This window comes from Syzygium oleosum, unplaced genomic scaffold (genome assembly GCF_021117445.2).
Source record: "Syzygium oleosum isolate NSW1041296 unplaced genomic scaffold, Sole_v2.1 Sole_v2.01, whole genome shotgun sequence".
NCBI classification, from domain to species: Eukaryota; Viridiplantae; Streptophyta; class Magnoliopsida; order Myrtales; family Myrtaceae; genus Syzygium; species Syzygium oleosum.
In genome coordinates this window covers 30,994,862-31,004,456 of record NW_026607485.1, presented here as the reverse complement: position 1 = coordinate 31,004,456, position 9,595 = coordinate 30,994,862, and the positions used below count along the sequence as shown (strand labels likewise).

At 39.8% G+C, this 9,595-nt stretch overlaps 1 pseudogene; it reads right to left on the bottom strand.

Annotated features, from left to right (window-relative positions):
- Nucleotides 1-5,603: 5,603 nt before the first annotated feature.
- On the bottom strand, nt 5,604-7,615 carry LOC115692826 (cytochrome P450 81Q32-like; annotated as a pseudogene).
- Between the last annotated feature and the right edge of the window lie 1,980 nt (nt 7,616-9,595).

Here is a 9,595-nt window from a genome sequence, read left to right as displayed (position 1 = left end):
CTCGCCATGATTTCACGGGGTTTGCACATGGCTTCCAATGGCACAGCCTTAGGCATACTTTTTCCTTGTCCTTCAGTCATGTCCACCAATTCCTCACTTATTATTTTCCATTCGAAACACTGGATCAACGATCCCAAAGCTACATTGATCATTCGTTGGGCCATGTTTGCTCCGGGACAGGCTCGCCTCCTAAAGGACAATTGGGTTTTATGTGACCCATTTTCCTGCACTCAAAACATATTATATCCTTACCTTCATTGTTGTCTCTGTTCTTAAAATGTTTTCTTTCTCCGGATTTCTTTGTTGGCTTCTTCTCTTTGGAGTTTCTTCTCTTTCTCACAAGGTGTTGAAATCTTTTGATCAGCAACTTCATCTCCTTATCGTAGTCTTCTTCATCTCCTTCATAATCTATCTCATCAGAATCAATGTTAGATTTTAAGGCAATTAACTTCTTACCTTCGAGATCTTCTTCATGTATACGTTCTACTTCATATGACTAAAGAGTCCCAATGAGTTCATCGATAGATAGTGGCATTATTCTTTGAGTCTCTTGAAGTGAGGTTTTGATGTTGTTCCATTGCTTCGAGAGTCCTCTCAACAGTTTGTTCACTTTCATCCGTTCTGAAACTGGATTTCCTTGATATACGAGACCATTCACAATTTCTGTGAATCTGTCATACATTTAAGCAATAGGTTCATCTGGCTTCATTTTAAAGGATTCATATTGTCCAAGTAATATGTTTATCTGAGTCTCCTTTGCTTGATCTGTTCCTTCATAGGTAGTATAAAGTCTATCCCAGATTTCCTTTGTTATTTCACACGAAGCAATTTTCTTATATTCAACAGGTGCTAAAATACAGTAAAATGAATAAATTGCTTTTGCATATAAAGCTTCTCTTTTGGTTATCTTAGATTGAGATAATGAAGTAGCTGCTGGAGTTTCGCCATCTTGTTGTTCACTTGAGGTAGTTGCAGAAGGAGGTGGTTTGATTCCCCTGAGAACGACATCCCATTGCAAAGGATCAATGGATCTTATGAATGCCTTTATTTTGTTTTTCCAGACACTATATTCTTTGCCATCAAAGTAAGGAGGTCTGGTGTTGCTTTGTCCTTCCACGAGACTTGAAGCACTCATGCTAACCATAAAGATCGTTAGCTCAGAAGTAAAACACTTCAACAAATGAGCAACCTTGCTCTGATACCAATTGAGGTGGCTAGCAAGGATTACCTAGAGAGGGGTGAATAGGTGATTTAAAACAATTCTTGACCAATTTAAAGCGGAAGTAAAAGATCAAGAACAAAGTCTGAACAATATTTAGATTATAAATAGTCTTTGATAGCAATTGTTCACGTGTACAATGTAATAAATAAAAGGAGTTTTAAGAGATGAAAAAATCTGCACACAAGATGTATAGTGATTCGGCTTAAATCAAGCCTACGTCCACTCTTCCACGCTAACAGCCTACTGGCTAGATTCCACTAGATGATTAATTAAGAGATTACAACTATGAGTGATAATCCTCAATGTATAATATGTCACACTATCTCGCTCAATCACTCTTTCCAGTCTCTCTCAAATATTACACTTTAAAGCTCATGAAAGACAAGTATATAAATTGAAGATCGCTCCGACTTTGGAATTCTAGATTTTGGATCTCATCTCTTACTTCTGCTCCTCGGCACGTTGATCTCATGTTATACTCCTCTACTTCCAAACTAGTCGTTAGGCAGTCTCTAGAGGATCGTCTTCCAATCTATCCATTGGATAGAACTGTATCAAGAAGATTGTATAGCTGTTGAGTGACAAAATCTAAATCTCCGCTGAATCCGATCGCCCATACAATCAAAGTCTTGATTTCCATAAGTAGAGCTTCTTCGCTTGGAAAGTAACTTGTCTCGAGATTAATTGCCAATCAATCAAGATGTTTTGTATATTAAACCGTTGCAAAACAATCTTCAAGATTGAGTCAATCAATTTATTTTAAGTGTGAAATACAAGCCAAATTACTAACTATTATGTACGTTCTAAATACATGTCACGTTCTGGACTTTACATTATAGACTTACATTCTAAACTTGTGTCACATTCTAGACTTTACGTTCTGGACTTGTGTCATGTTCTGAACTTGTATCCGTAGTTCATCATTTCTGGTGTAAAGTTTGAACTTCTTCATCTGCAGTGTAAAGTCTGAACCTCTTCGTCTATAGTATAAAGTCTGAACCTCTTCATCAACAGCATAAAGTCTAAACCTTTTCGTCTGCGGTGTAACGTCTGAATCTCTTATCTTAAAGTAATTTCATAATTTGAACAAGATTGCCATATGCTTCTCCTCCAAGAATAACTTCTTGAATTAAAATACTTCAAAGTATTTATCAAACTTACAAGACACACATAGATAGTTTTGTCAACTTCAAAATCTATCCTGAGGTTTTCCCAACACGGTGCACCGCAAGGGCGTGCTCTATTAATAAACTATGATAATTTCACGGTATTTTGGTAACCACGCCTCTACGTTTCGTGTCCCTGTTTTACATAAGATAAATGATAGATTATGATAAGGCCCCATTGAGTAGTTGACCTTCCGTCCACATATATTTTACTCTATAGGCCATAGCGTCATCAATTTGGTGCCCTTCCACATTCTTTCCTTTTTTTCTGTTTTGACGGGCTCGGGATTCTTCTGTCTAACTTACAAGACCAACAATGTATAAAGGCCAAAAAAGAAAAAAATACTGTATTGGAAGATGATGCGCGATATGTTCATTCTTTCAAGAACCCACTTCGTTTAATACAAAAAATTGTGAATTTTCGGGGAAAAACAAGGCACAAACTTGATAAATGAAGCACATATATAAATGTGCACATTTTGACAGAAAATTATAGTGGTGGACAAAATTGTTGCTCGGGTAAAAGTTGGCGCCTTTTATGCGATACTCGCAAACTCGGGCCAAAATTATCTTTCAGGTGAAAATTGGTGCCTTTTCATGCGACACTCGAAATTTGGGACCAAAGATTGCCTTGGGCATGAAAAGTGGTACCTTTTTGCGTGAAAATCGGAAAAAAAAATATTGGGAACTAGTTAATATGATTATAATGTTGGAAAAATTATCTGTAGATCGTTTCCAATGAGATTTATATTTTCTACTATAAATGTATTAGTCCAAATAAAAAACCATATATAAAATCCATATTCCATTGTCTTTTAACAACCAAACCATCAGAATCCCCACCCTCATGCCAGAGGCAATATGATAGTTCTTTAATTAATATCTTAGTAGCTTTCACTTCTAATTAAGTTCATGCGACTATACCCGTGCATAGCACGGGAATGAACACTAGTTCCTATTGAATTAGATTGTCAAGAGCTATTAAGGGAGGGATTAGTGGAAAAATATATTAAGTCTCGATGATTAACTGAGAGTGTATTTTGTCCTAGCTAGAAGCCATAAAAGTGGAGAGGATAAGAAACACTTTCCTTTGCATGCACAAAGACCCATTCCTTGCATTTTAGGAGTCCGCGGGACACACAACAAGGGCATAACTATTGATTTGTTATCACATGCTTATACAGATATAGATATGAATCAAATGCGTCAAAGTAAAATCCACCCTTACTCATTAATCCTCTATTGAGAATAGTTTAGTACCTTCATGAAGTTCATGGAAACTCCTTATTTATTTATCGGTAATCACTTTCACAAGTCTTAAACCATGGTTTGACGAGATGTATCACAACCACCTATGGTGCAATCCTCTGATGACATGTGCAGAAGCAAAAGTGGACCTCCTAGTTTCAAACGTAGAGTTTCCGATGTTTTCGAGGTAAGGAAGTTGCGCAATGTCTGCTTCATTTATCAAGCGTTCTTGCTCCAATTCTTGAGCGGCTTGTTTAAGAGCATGTGTATGATTGTGCAAATGTGACATTGCCCATTCAAGTGTCACGTTTGTAGTATTGGTGCCAGCTATAAGCATGAAATAGGGATAAGAAATAAAAGGAGATATTAACATTGTAACTTGTGCTCCTCAAAACAGAACAGTTGATTATGAGGCGGTGATTAACTGATATCACTAGAGAGATGTTAAGGCAATGCCTAAAATAAAGATTTATACATTGAATAAAACTTTAAACACTATCAAGCATTACAATTTCGCCGCTCTCCCCGAAAAATGTTAATGTATTTCTTAAAATGTGTGCATGATACGCTAATTTATTAATTTACTTCGAGAAAGCATTCTACATTCTCGAGATTGTTGACGCTAAGCATTTAAAGACATATGCTATGTCGTTTCCAATGACTCATAACCTTCAATAGTTTTCCTCTAATTGTGTTGCGGAAGCCAAGCGATTAAATAATAAATTGGACAAAATAAGAAAATAAATCGGATATCAGATTTACGTGGTTCGATCGTAATGACTTACGTCCACGGGGAGAGCAGCACGAAATTCCTCTATAGATCAAGCGATACAACGGAGATTACAACTACACTCAAGTCACTCAAACACTATCACTGTTTCCCAAGCCCCACTTACACTCAATAACTCACACAGTGTTTAGCCCACAATTTATCACGAAATAATCTCCCAATCTCATGAAGGAATTAAATACAAATTCTTACCACAAGAATTTAATCAACTACAACACACTCGGGTATCTTCAGGATGTAATTCACTAGCAAAAGTTCCTCTTTGATAATCTTCACAAATAACATCCCCTTTTTATTTATAGCCAAGAATTTGATCCAAATTAGAAAACCTCTTTTTGGGAAACATTTTCCAACCAGGAAACCATTCAATTAGGAAACCTATTTAAAATAAGAAACCTACTTGAATTAGGAAACTTTCCTTTTTGAGCTCAAACTTGAGACATATTTTTAACAAATTGAATAAATATCACTGAGTGGTGGATGATAGAGAGAGTAGCTTTAATGTTGCAACCCTCAAAAGTGTGCTTCCTATCTGACTATGGAATTTGTTATCTGTCTTGGTTCAAAGCGACACAGATCTTTGCTTCTCCAACTCCAAACGTAAATGATGTTAATGAGTGCTCCAAGAAAATGTCTTACAATGCCGAAAGGGGAAAAGATACATGCTGGCCATCATATGTGATTATCCATTTTACTCGACAAGATGAATGATATGCCATGACGAGGATCAAATGCAAAGTTTTGTGGTATTTCTACGTTCCTGCATTAGCCCTTTGCTGGTCTCGTCAGTGTGATACTCGGGCTGCGACTCCTGTAGCGAAAGCGAATGATCCACCATAGTGTCGCTACTCTCTTTACCACCTCCATTTTTGTGACTGTCTCTGCGTTCTTCAACTCAATGAGGAATAACTTTAAGTTGTGTAGCAATAAGATGCGTGCATGTTAATAACCTAGGGTCAAAAGCGTTGGATTGCAAATATAAATTGCTGAAAACGATGAAAGAGACTGATGATGTAGAGAACGAAACTTTTCTTTAAGACTTTAACTACTATCATACAAGTCTGTACGAGACGATACAAGTTACGAACTTTTGACCTACTTAACAACTGATTATTTTTTTTTTGGCGAATCTGAGAACACACAGTACAAGAACTAGTAGCAATATCTCGGCTCCCACTCACTTCTCAGCAATCTTCGCCGTGATTTTACGGGGTTTGCACATGGCTTCCAATGGCACCACCTTAGGCATAGTCATTCGTTTCCCTTCAGTCCTATCCGCCAATTCCTCACTTATTCTTTCCCATTCATAACACTGGATCAGCGATCCCAGAGCTACATTGATCACTCGTTGCGCCATGTTTGCTCCGGGGCAGGCTCGCCTCCCAAGCCCGAATGGCAATAACTTGCACTGTCCATCATCCCCATTATCAAACCTTTCAGGCTTGAAAGTCGTCGGGTCATCCCACAATTTCTCGTCCCTATGAATGCTCCATACATTGATGAATACTATGGTTTGACGAGGTACATTATAACCGCCTATGACGCAATCCTCTGATGACATGTGGAATCAAAAGCGGTGCCGGTGGTTTCAGACGAAGAGTTTCTGATACGATGTTTTGGAGAAAAGGAAGTTTTGCAGTGTCTGTCTCCTCTATCAAGCGTTCTTGACCAATGACACTATCCAACTCCTCGGCAGCTCTTTTTAAAGAATGCGGATGACTGAGTAAAAGAGACATTGCCCATTCCATTGTGATAGCAGAAGTGTCGGTGGCTGCCAGAAGGATGACCTATAGAATATAGAGCGAAAGGACATCATCATTAAATTGTCAAAATGGAAGAGTTGATTATAGAGGTGATAATCTAAGCATCAATACAGGAGAAATGTTGCTGCAATCCATAAGTTATTGGATCAATTATTATAAAAGACTTCAAAATTAACGACTAGTTACAATTTAATATGTATATCCGCATAATTATGTATTTTATACGACAATGGGCGATACGCCTTGTATGTATGCGGTATTCCATGATGAGGATGAGATGCGAATAATCGTTGAATTTCTACGTACCATTATAAGGCCTTTGATGATCTCATCGGCGTAAAACTCGGGCTGCGTGTCTTGCAACGAAAGAAAATGATCCAGCACGGTGTCCTGACTCTCTCTACCGCCTCCTTTTCTGGGACTATTTCTGTGTTCTTCAATCAAATTTTGTAATAACTCGTCCGATCTCTTGCTCAACCTAGACACTTTCTTCTCATAATTCCTAAAGACCAACCTCAAAATACTCATGTAATCCCCTGGATACACACTGATAGCGTACTCCAAAATTTCAGACATGATCTCACGAAACAACTTCGCCTCTTCGGCATTGGTCACATCTTCCCCGTAATACCTCTTCCCAGTCAACATCCTTACAATGATGTTGAATGTCATCTCCAAGAACATCGGTTTTAGCTCCACCTTGGTGAAGTCCTCGCGAGATGATGTTCTTTTGTTTAGATTAAGCAGGAGTCGCTTGATTTCATCCCCTCGAACGGGCAAAAAGGAGTTGAGACGAGCTGAGGAGAAGATCTCGAGGGCGCAAACGCGGCGGAGATTGCGCCAGTGGTCGCCATACGAGGCGAAGACGAGGATCGTGCTGCCGTACCCGATGTGCTTGCCGGCGACGGTAGAGGGGCGGTCGGCGAGCGCCACATCGTTTTTGGTACAGCATTCTTCGGCAACTTCCGCCGACGAGACGACGACTACTCGGTGGGAGCAGAAGCGGAGGGAGAAGACCGGGCCGTATGATTGGGAGAGGGAGTGGAGTGTTCGGTGGAGGGGGAGTTTCATGAGGTGGAGGTGGCCGAGGATGGGGACGGAAGGCGGGCTCGGCGGGAGGTTTTCGGGTTGCTTTAACCATGAAGAGAAGAGTTTGAGAGTGAGGAGGAGGAGGAGGAAAGTTAGAGGAATGAAAGTGTAAAGTGATGAAGCCTCCATGGTTGGGACAAACTCGGTACTGGTGAAGGCTATGGAGTCCATGCTTCTTATTCAGAAAAAGGTGCCCGCAAAAGTCAGATCTTCTTCGGTCACATTCTCCCTAAATATCATTATCTCAATATAATGCTTCTCGCCATGAGGAGTTGACTTATTGCAACTCTTGCGGAAAGTCTTCTGTAGTTGCTGATTACGACAACTTCTGTTTTAAGTGATGGCCATGTTTTGCTTGTGAAAAAACCACGTTTTGCGGGGGAGGAAAAAGTTGATGCCATCATTGAGAGAAAAAGCTGTCATCAATCATATCCGTGAAGACACCACAAGGGTTGACATTAGATAAATTCCTGGTCAAGTAAAGATTTTCGGGCTAATATGTTGCGGAAGCCAAGCGATCGAACAATAAAATTGACTATATAAAAAAATAAATCGGACATCAGATTTACGTGGTTCGATCGTAGTGACCTACGTCCACGGGGAGAGCAGCATGGAATTCCACTATAGATCAAGCGATACAACGGAGATTACAACCGCACTCGAGTCACTCAAACACTCTCAGTATTTTCCAAGCCCCAATTACACCCAATAACTCACGCAGTGTTTAGCCCCACAATTCTTCACGAAATAATCTCTCAATCTCGCAAAAGAATTGTACACAAATCTTAACACAAGATTTAATCGCTACGAACACTTGAGTTCTTGGTGTAATTCCACGAACAAAATCAACTGCCAAGCACTCGTAAGCAGCGCCGCTTCAAGAAGTCTTCGCTCTTGCTCTGGACATAGGCTTCACGAAAACCACTATGCTTTCTTCAACTTCTCCTTTCCAAAGTGCCCACGATAGAATATAATATATGTGCCCAAGAGTTGACCGAGTCATGGTCTTAATCAAAAGCCACGTTGGACTTTCTTGTTCAAGCCGTAGACTCCAACATCAATTAGGAAAGAATATTTGTTTCCTCCGGCACATATTTGGAAAGTAAATTTCCAATATTTCCTTTTTGCTCAATTTCGGATGTCCGCAAAATATTAATTCGGAATATTTAGATTTCGCTTTTGGCTCAACTCGAGACATATTTTCAACATAATCAACCCCGGGACTTGAATCTTCAAAAGTTTAGTGGCAAAAAGAATAATCCTACGATCAATTCTAAATATATTGTACGGATTTAATTTCAGTCCGAAATCTTTTAATTGAATCATCGTAGCCCTAAAATTTGAAATGAAAGTACAATCAATCTTCCCTATCATGCTTCGCCTGAAATTTCTGATGTGGCTGTTCAGTTATCATCAGCCATCCTGCGTGTTATGATTGGCAATTTACTGCAAATGATATGCCTTTTTCTTCTAATTTTTCTAGAATTTTTTAATTACTATTTTCTTTTCTTTCATTTCCTTCTTTTCCGCAAAGAGAGCTCCTCTTACTGTTCATCATCTTTAATCTCCCGATCTCTCAGCCAAAGCTCCTACAATGCTCCTGTGTTGCTGCCCATTGCCACTAGAGCACGGAATGGACTTACTTAGCTTCGTGAAAAGTCTAGGGCTTACTTCACCAGAGTAGAGCACGGGCAACGGTGGTTCTAGACAGAACTAGGGCTAGTTTCGTTGGCCATTGCCACCTACGCCACTGTTGACACAAAAGTAGAGAGCGGTTGCCGCATCGATGGTTGCCGTCATGCAGCGAGTTGTCACCACCCTAGCCTCAATGCATAAACACCCCTCACACGGACAACCACACATAGAGGGCTAAGCACTGCCTCGTTGTAGATTTGCAGCAAATTTGGGAAAAAATTGCATTCTCTAATGAATATCACATTGATGTTGAAGGAGATGAAGACACAACAACTATTAAATCAAGTGAGCCTCATGTGGGCCCACCCTATTCAATTATTGAACTAAAGCGGACTCACATATTCCAAATGCACACATGAATGTTCGTAATAGAGCTAGTGGGTCGTGCCATCGATACGGCAGTGGCAATGGTGGAGTTACAAAAGGACAGCAATCGTTTCAAGTGGCGGAGCTGGTGGTAATGGCCGCGATGGCAACATATCAGATGCGAGACAGACTTGAACTATGCACTTGAGTTGTCTAGGTTGAGGTTGGCTAGGTCATCCATGTATTTGCAAGTAGAATAGGCCCCGATGCCTCTGCGTATCGACTCAATTTCCGACCGGTACCGATTCCCAAAATG